The 10,000-nt window shown below is 44.4% G+C and overlaps 1 pseudogene; it reads right to left on the bottom strand.

Moving 5' to 3' along the window:
• Positions 1-10,000, bottom strand: part of LOC123725124 (protein kinase C beta type-like) — a 127,392-nt pseudogene that overhangs the window by 66,733 nt on the left and 50,659 nt on the right.

The following is a 10,000-nucleotide window of genomic DNA, read 5'->3' as shown; positions in this document are numbered from 1 at the left end:
GAGGGAGGGAGGGGAAGGAAGGAAGGAAGGAAGGAAGGAAGGAAGGAAGGAAGGAAGGAAGGAAGGAAGGAAGGAAGGAAGGAAGGAAGGAAGGAAGGAAGGAAGGAAGGAAGGAAGGAGTTAGAGGACACTCATTAAGTCATCTCCAGTCATTCTTTAACAAAGATAGTGTAAAGTTTAGATGCCTCTTTAACAAAGATAGTGTAAAGTCCAGAAGCCTTTTTAACAAAGATAGTGTAAAGTTTAGAAGCCTCTTTAACAAAGATAGTGTAAAGTTCAGAAGCGTCTTTAACAAAGATAGTATAAAGTTCAGAAACCTTTTTAAACAAAGATAGTGTAAAGTTTAGATGCCTCTTTAACAAAGATAGTATAAAGTTCAGAAGCCTCTTTAACAAAGATAGTGTAAAGTTCAGAAACCTCTTTAACAAAGAGGGTGTAAAGTCTAGAAACCTCTTTAACAAAGATAGTGTAAAGTCTAGAAGCCTCTTTAACACAGATAGTGTAAAGTTTAGATGCCTCTTTAACAAAGATAGTGTAAAGTTTAGATGCCTCTTTAACAAAGATAGTGTAAAGTGTAGCGTCAACTGAACATACAATTTGAAGGTTTCGTTCCAGGTGGGGTTGAGGTTGCCCTTGATGGTCTTGGTCTTCTGCTTGGTGTCACTCTTGGGGTCGGGGGATGAGTTTGAGCTTCACGTAGGGGTCAGACAGGCCGTTTGGGTCCATAGGGACCAGGTTACAGGCTTCATGGACTGGAGAGGGGAGGAGAGGGGAGGAGGAGGAGGAGAAGGGAGAGAGGGAGGAAAGGAGGAGGGAGAGAGAAGATACGGAGGGGGGAGAGGGAGGAGAGAGAGGAGAGTGAGGAGGGAGAGGAGGGAGAGAGAGAGGAGGGAGAGGAGGGAGAGAGAGAGGATAGGGAGGGGGAGAGGGAGGAGAGGGAGGAGAGAGAGAGGGAGGAGAGGGAGGAGGGAGAGGGGGAGGAGAGAGAGGAGAGAGGAGGAGAGGGAGGAGGGAGAGAGAGAGGATACGGAGGGGGAGAGGAAGGAGGGGGAGAGGGGAGGAGCAAGAGGGAGGAGGGAGAGAGGGAGGAGAGAGAGGAGGGAGAGAGGGAGGATAGGGAGGAGGGAGAGAGAGGAGAGAGACAATAGGTTAGGAGCCTCCTGGACAAGAGAGATTAGCTGAATCAGGTGTGTTAGGAGCAAAACCCTGCACACCCAGGAGGGTTCACCAGAACCTGACGTAAGGAGGTCAGGGTTCACCAGAACCTGATGTAAGGTATTCACCGAGTAGGAGGTCAAGGTTCACCAGAACCTGATGTAAGGAGGTCAGGTTCACCAGAACCTGATGTAAAGAGGTCAGGTTCACCAGAACTTGTAAGTCATTCACCAGAACCGATGTAAGGAGGTCAGGTTCACCAGAACCTGATGTAAAGAGGTCGTTCACGATTAGGATCGTCGTGTGGAGGTCAGGGTTCACCAGAACCTGATGTAAGGAGGTCAGGGTTCACCAGAACCTGATGTAAAGAGGTCAGGGTTCACCAGAACCTGATGTAAAGAGGTCAGGGTTCACCAGACCAGCATGTGACAAAATAAAATGTGCTTGGTTTAATTTGACCATTAATTGATTATTTAGCAGTCTGGCTATTTAGCAGTCTGGCTATTTAGCAGTCTGGCTATTTAGCAGTCTTATAGCTTGGGGGGTAGAAGCTGTCTTGGAGCCTGTTGGTCTGAGAGTAGCTCAGTGGTGTAGCTGTAGAACTTTTCGAGGAACTCAGGGGCCGATGCCAAATTTGTTCAGCCTCGCTGCCGTTCCCTCTTCACGACTGTCTGGGTTTGTGCGGCCCTTATTTAACTAGGCCTCTTTTTGCCTTTTTTAGTAGTCCGTCATTGTAAGTAAGAATTTGTTCTTTAACTGACTTACCTAGTTTAAATAAAGGTTAAATTAAAAATAAAAGAAAAAATGTTAAGTCCTTAGTGTTATGAAACTTGAAGATCTCGACCCGCTCCACTACAGCCCTTCGACCCGCTCCACTACAGCCCTTCGACCCGCTCCACTACAGCCCTCGACCCGCTCCACTACAGCCCTTCGACCCGCTCCACTACAGCCCTCGACCCGCTCCACTACAGCTCTCGACTCGCTCCACTACAGCCCCTCGACCCGCTCCACTACAGCCCCTCGACCCGCTCCACTACAGCCCTTCGACCCGCTCCACTACAGCTCTCGACCCGCTAAACTACAGCCCTCGACTCGCTCCACTACAGCCCCTCGACCCGCTCCACTACAGCCCTCGACCCGCTCCACTACAGCCCTCGACCCGCTCCACTACAGCCCTCGACCCGCTCCACTACAGCCCTCGACCCGCTCCACTACAGCTCTCGACCCACTAAACTACAGCCCTCGACCCGCTCCACTACAGCCCCTCGACCCGCTCCACTACAGCTCTCGACCCGCTCCACTACAGCCCAGTCGATGTGGATGGAGGAGGCTCTCGCCTCGTTCTCCTCTAGTCCGCGACCAGTTCCTTGGTCTCGATCACGTTGAGGGAGAGGTTGTTGTCCTGGCACCACACGGCCAGGCCTCTGACCTCCTCCCTATAGGCTGTCTCGTCGTTGTCGGTGATCAGGCCTACCACTGTTGTGTCGTCAGCAAACTTAATGATGGTGTAGGAGTCTTGCCTGGCCGTGCAGTCATGAGTGAACAGGGGAGTACAGGAGGGGACTGAGCACGCACCCCTGAGGGGCCCCGTGTTGAGGATCAGCATGGCGGATGTGTTGTTACCTACCCTCACCACATGGGGGCGGCCCGTCAGGAAGTCCAGGATCCAGTTGCAGAGGGAGGTGTTTAGTCCCAGGATCCTTAGCTTAGTGATGAGCTTTGAGGGGAACTGTGTTGTTGAACACTGAGCTGTAATCAATGAACAACATTCTCACATAGATGTTCCTTTTGTCCAGGTGGGAAAGGGCAGTGTGGAGTGGCAATAGAGGCTGCATCATCTGTGGATCTGTTAGGGGGGCGGTATGCAAATTGGAGTGGGGTCTAGGGTTTCTGGGATAATTTTGGTGGTGATGTGTGTCATAACTAGCCTTTTCAAAACACTTCATAGTGACAGATGTGAGATGCTACGGGACGGTGGATATGGGGCTGTAATCACAGGTTACCTTGGAGCTCTTGGCTACAGAGGGACAATGGTGGTCAGCTTGACACATGTTGGGATGACAGACGTAGACAAGGAATAGACTGAACATGTCTGTGAAAACACTTGGCACAGAGACACACACACACACACACACACACACACACACACACACACACACACACACACACACACACACACACACACACACGAGGGAGAGAAAGCACTTATGTTAGCATTAGGGTAGGACTAGCAACTCTATGTTAATAATGAATGTTGATCATGTGTCAGTGTGTGTGTGTGTGTGTCAGCTGGGTGTGTGTATGTGTCAGTGTGTGTGTGTGTGTGTGTGTGTGTGTGTCCCCACAGTCCCACTGTAACTCAGTTGGTAGAGCATGGCGCTTGCAACGCCAGGGTTGTGGGTTCGATTCCCACAGGGGGGCCAGTATGTACAAATGTAATAAAAATGTATGCATTCACTACTGTAAGTCGCTCTGGATAAGAGTGTCTGCTAAATGACTAAAATAAACGTGTGTGTGTCAGTACAGCAGAACAGGCTAAGGATGAAACATTAAATGGACGACACACACACCATTGCATTATGGGAACCAATGTTTCTTTGTAACTACAACTGACCATCTATGAGCAAATCAACATCCACATCAAACTGAGTCCCAGACGGCACCTTATTCCCTAACAAGCAGCTGGGGATCTATTCATTAGTGCACACCGTAGCTAAATGGGGTTTTTTTTGCAACAAAAAAGGATTTATGTTGCAGGGTAGCCTAGTGGTTAGAGCGTTGGGTTAGTAACTGAAAGGTTGCAAGTTCGAATCCCCGAGCTGACAAGGTACAAATCTGTCGTTCTGCCCCCTGAACAAGGTGACCCACTGTTCCCCGGGCCCTGAACAAGGCAGTTAACCCACTGTTCCCCGGGCCCTGAACAAGGCAGTTAACCCACTGTTCCCCGGGCCCTGAACAAGGCAGATAACCCACTGTTCCCCGGGCCCTGAACAAGGCAGATAACCCACTGTTCCCCGGGCCCTGAACAAGGCAGTTAACCCACTGTTCCCCGGGCGCCGAAGACGTGGATGTCGATTAAGGCAGCCCCCCCAAATCTCTCTGATTCAGAGGGGTTGGGGGTTAAATGCGGAAGACACATTTCAGTTGAAGGCATTCAGTTGTACAACTGACTAGGTATCCCCCCCTTTCCCATTATTATCTCCATGACAACAGACTAGGTATCCTCCTTTCACCATTATTATCTCCATGACAACTGACTAGGTATCCCCCCTTTCCCATTATTATCTCCATGACAACAGACTAGGTATCCTCCTTTCACCATTATTATCTCCATGACAACTGACTAGGTATCCCCCCCTTTCCCATTATTATCTCCATGACAACTGACTAGGTATCCCCACTTTCCCATTATTATCTCCATGACAACTGACTAGGTATCCCCCCTTTCCCATTATTATCTCCATGACAACTGACTAGGTATCCCCCTTTCCCATTATTATCTCCATGACAACAGACTAGGTATCCTCCCTTTCACCATTATTATCTCCATGACAACTGACTAGGTATCCCCCCTTTCCCATTATTATCTCCATGACAACTGACTAGGTATCCCCCCTTTCCCAGTATTATCTCCATGACAACTGACTAGGTATCCCCCCCTTTCCCATTATTATCTCCATGACAACTGACTAGGTATCCCCCCCTTTCCCATTATTATCTCCATGACAACTGACTAGGTATCCCCCCCTTTCACCATTATTATCTCCATGACAACTGACTAGGTATCCCCCCTTTCCCATTATTATCTCCATGACAACTGACTAGGTATCCCCCCCCTTTCACCATTATTATCTCCATGACAACTGACTAGGTATCCCCCCTTTCCCATTATTATCTCCATGACAACTGACTAGGTATCCCCCTTTCACCATTATTATCTCCATGACAACTGACTAGGTATCCCCCCTTTCCCATTATTATCTCCATGACAACTGACTAGGTATCCCCCCTTTCCCATTATTATCTCCATGACAACTGACTAGGTATCCCCCCTTTCCCATTATTATCTCCATGACAACTGACTAGGTATCCCCCTTTCCCATTATTATCTCCATGACAACTGACTAGGTATCCCCCCCTTTCCCATTATTATCTCCATGACAACTGACTAGGTATCCCCCTTTCCCATTATTATCTCCAAGACAACTGACTAGGTATCCCCCCCTTTCCCATTATTATCTCCATGACAACTGACTAGGTATCCCCCCCTTTCCCATTATTATCTCCATGACAACTGACTAGGTATCCCCCCTTTCCCTTTCCCGTTATTGGAAAAGTGCAGGTAATCCATCCCAGTTTGGGGTCCGGTGTTCTTCAGTTTTGGTGTCAAGTGAATACGACTCGGTTCTTTATCCAACAGAAAGAGATGATATACTACCAGACATTCTAACAGGCAGCATTACTACAGATGTAGGATCCTAATTTGATCGCCCTGTTTGCAGGAGATCTGGAGGACATTTTAAACGTGTAGTAAGTAGCATTTGTGGTTTTATTAAAAAAGGCTTCTAAAGTGAGGAATTTCAGACTTGATTTTCCCTGTATCAACCCCTTACAAAAAAATGTAAATTAAAATTCAAATCCACGTAATAATTCCCATTTCCTGTTGCTGCAAACTGGCTCAAATAAAGCTCCTGCATCTGTACATGTTCTACTATGTTAGAACAAGCTGATGATGGTACAACACTGCCCCCTGTAGACAGAACACAATCATTTCTAGATTCAAGTTTTAATGTCAAATGCACAAATACAGTGAAATGCTTTTCTTTCAAAAACTCAACAAATAATGTTTGTTTCCTTTAAAGAAGTTAAATAGTATTGCGATACTGGTATCGTCCCGTCCCTAAATATTAGACAGGTGTAATATTAGATAGGTGCACCATCGAGAGCATTCTGTACGGGCTGTATCACCGCCTGGTACGGCAACTGCACTGTCCGCAAACCGCAGGGCTCTCCAGAGGGTGGAGTGGTCAGCCCAGCGCATTCACTGGGGGCAAACTACCTGCCCTCCAGGACACCTACAGCCAGTTCCCTGCTACCATCTTAAAGGCGGAGAGGCTGGGACAGAGAGACTAAAAAATAGCTTCTATATCCAGGCCGGTCTCCCCCCCTGTATATAGTTCCACATTGATCTGGTACTTCCTGTATATAGATCCACATTGATCTGGTACTAGTACTTCCTGTATATAGATCCACATTGATCTGGTACTTCCTGTATATAGCTTCACATTGATCTGGTACTGGTATTTCCTGTATATAGCTCCTCATTGATCTGGTACTCCCTGTATATAGCTCCTCATTGATCTGGTACTTCCTGTATAGCTCCACATTGATCTGGTACTCCCTGTATATAGCTCCACATTGATCTGGTACTTCCTGTATATAGCTCCACATTGATCTGGTACTTCCTGTATATAGCTCCACATTGATCTGGTACTGGTACTTCCTGTATATAGCTCCACATTGATCTGGTACTTCCTGTATATAGCTCCACATTGATCTGGTATTGGTACTTCCTGTATATAGCTCCTCATTGATCTGGTACTTCCTGTATATAGCTCCACATTGATCTGGTACTCCCTGTATATAGCTCCTCATTGATCTGGTACTTCCTGTATATAGCTCCACATTGATCTGGTACTGGTACTCCCTGTATATAGCTCCACATTGATCTGGTACTTCCTGTATATAGCTCCACATTGATCTGGTACTTCCTGTATATAGATCCACATTGATCTGGTACTTCCTGTATATAGCTCCACATTGATCTGGTACTGGTACTTCCTGTATATAGCTCCTCATTGATTTGGTACTTCCTGTATATAGCTCCACATTGATCTGGTACTTCCTGTATATAGCTCCACATTGATCTGGTACTTCCTGTATATAGATCCACATTGATCTGGTACTTCCTGTATATAGCTCCACATTGATCTGGTACTTCCTGTATATAGATTCCCATTGATTCGGTACTTCGTATATACTCCACATTGATCTGGTACTTCCTGTATATAGCTCCACATTTATCTGGTACTTCCTGTATATAGCTCCACATTGATCTGGTACTTCCTGTATATAGATCCACATTTATCTGGTACTTCCTGTATATAGCTCCACATTGATCTGGTATTGGTACTTCCTGTATATAGCTCCACATTTATCTGGTACTTCCTGTATATATCTGTATTTATTTATTTATTTTGCTCCTTTGCACCTTATTATTTATATTTCTACTTTGCACTTTCTTCTACTACAAATCTACCATTCCAGTGTTTTACTTGCTATATTGTATTTACTTTGCCACCATGGCCTTTTTTGCCTTTACCTCCCTTATCTCACCTCATTTGCTCACATTGTATATAGACTTATTTTTCTACTGTATTATTGACTGTATGTTTGTTTTACTCCATATGTAACTCTGTGTTGTTGTATGTTGTCGAACTGCTTTGCTTTATCTTGACCAGGTCACAATTGTAAATGAGAACTTGTTCTCAACTTGCCTACCTGGTTAAATAAAGGTGGAATAAAATAAATAAATAAATCTTAGTCTATGTATTACTTATCTCATATGTATATACTGTATTCTATACTATTCTACTGTATCTTAGTCTATGTATTACTCATCTCATATGTATATACTGTATTCTATGCTATTCTACTGTATCTTAGTCTATGTATTACTCATCTCATATGTATATACTGTATTCTATCCTATTCTACTGTATCTGTCTATGTATTACTCATCTCATATGTATATACTGTATTCTATACTATTCTACTGTATCTTAGTCTATGTATTACTCATCTCATTTGTATATACTGTATTCTATACTATTCTACTGTATCTGTCTATGTATTACTCATCTCATATGTATATACTATATTCTATACTATTCTACTGTATCTTAGTCTATGTATTACTCATCTCATATGTATATACTGTATTCTATACTATTCTACTGTATCTTAGTCTATGTATTACTCATCTCATATGTATATACTGTATTCTATACTATTCTACTGTATCTTAGTCTATGTATTACTCATCTCATATGTATATACTGTATTCTATACTATTCTACTGTATCTTAGTCTATGTATTACTCATCTCATATGTATATACTGTATTCTATACTATTCTACTGTATCTTAGTCTATGTATTACTCATCTCATATGTATATACTGTATTCTATACTATTCTACTGTATCTTAGTCTATGTATTACTCATCTCATATGTATATACTGTATTCTATACTATTCTACTGTATCTTAGCCGCTCTGACGTTGCTTTCGTCCATATATTTATATATTCTTAATTCCATTCCTTTACTTTAGATGTGTGTGTATTGGGTATATGTTATAGAAACTGCTAGATATTACTTGTTAGATATTACTGCAGTGTCGGAGCTAGAAACACAAGCATTTAGCTACACCTGCAATAACATCTGCTAAACAGGTGTATGTGACCAATAAAATGAGTCTGACCTGCAGTGTTATATTTCCGCCACTAGATGGAGACACACTACACAGTCTGATGATCTGATCCTATAGCAGCACTCTCAGTTTAGGGCCCTGTTCAACATATCTTTACCATCCTTCCTTCCTTCCTTCCTTCCTTCCTGTTCAACACATCTTTACCATCCTTCCTTCCTTCCCTGTTCAACACATCTTCACCATCCTTCCATCCTTCCCTGTTCAAACACCTTCACCATCCTTCCATCCTTCCTTCCTTCCTGTTCAAACACCTTTACCATCCTTCCATCCTTCCCTGTTCAACACATCTTTACCATCCTTCCTTCCTTCCTTCCTTCCTGTTCAACACATCTTTACCATCCTTCCTTCCTTCCTTCCTTCCTGTTCAACACATCTTTACCATCCTTCCTTCCTTCCTTCCTTCCTTCCTTCCTTCCTTCCTTCCTTCCTTCCTTCCTTCCTTCCTGTTCAACACATCTTTACCATCCTTCCTTCCTTCCTTACTGCCTTCCTGGTCAACACATCTTAACCATCCTTCCTTCCCTGTTCAACACATCTTTACCATCCTTCCTTCCTTCCTTCCTGTTCAACACATCTTTACCATCCTTCCTTCCTTCCTTCCTGTTCAACACATCTTCACCATCCTTCCTTCCTGTTCAACACATCTTTACCATCCTTCCTTCCTTCCTTCCTGTTCAACACATCTTTACCATCCTTCCTTCCTTCCTTCCTGTTCAACACATCTTTACCATCCTTCCTTCCTGTTCAACACATCTTTACCATCCTTCCTTCCTTCCTTCCTTCCTGTTCAACACATCTTTACCATCCTTCCTTCCCTGTTCAACACATCTTTACCATCCTTCCTTCCTTCCTTCCTTCCTGTTCAACACATCTTTACCATCCTTCCTTCCTTCCTTCCTTCCTTCCTGTTCAACACATCTTTTACCATCCTTCCATCCTTCCTTCCTTCCTTCCTTCCTGTTCAACACATCTTTACCATCCTTCCTTCCCTATTGAAACACCTTCACCATCCTTCCTTCCTTGTTTAAACACCTTCACCATCCTTCCTTCCCTGTTCAAACACCTTCACCATCCTTCCATCCTTCCTTGTTTAAACACCTTCACCATCCTTCCAATCTTCCTTCCCTGTTCAAACACCTTCACCATCCTTCCTTCCCCTGTTCAAACACCTTCACCATCCATCCTTCCTTCTTTCCCTGATCAAAAACCTTTACCATCCTTCCTTCCCTGATCAAACACCTTCACCATCCTTCCATCATCCATCCTTCCTTTCTTTCTCCCTCTTTTCCTTG

This window comes from Salmo salar, chromosome ssa11 (assembly GCF_905237065.1).
Source record: "Salmo salar chromosome ssa11, Ssal_v3.1, whole genome shotgun sequence".
In the NCBI taxonomy this organism is placed as follows: Eukaryota; Metazoa; Chordata; class Actinopteri; order Salmoniformes; family Salmonidae; genus Salmo; species Salmo salar.
This window is presented reverse-complemented; position numbering and strand designations above follow the sequence as displayed.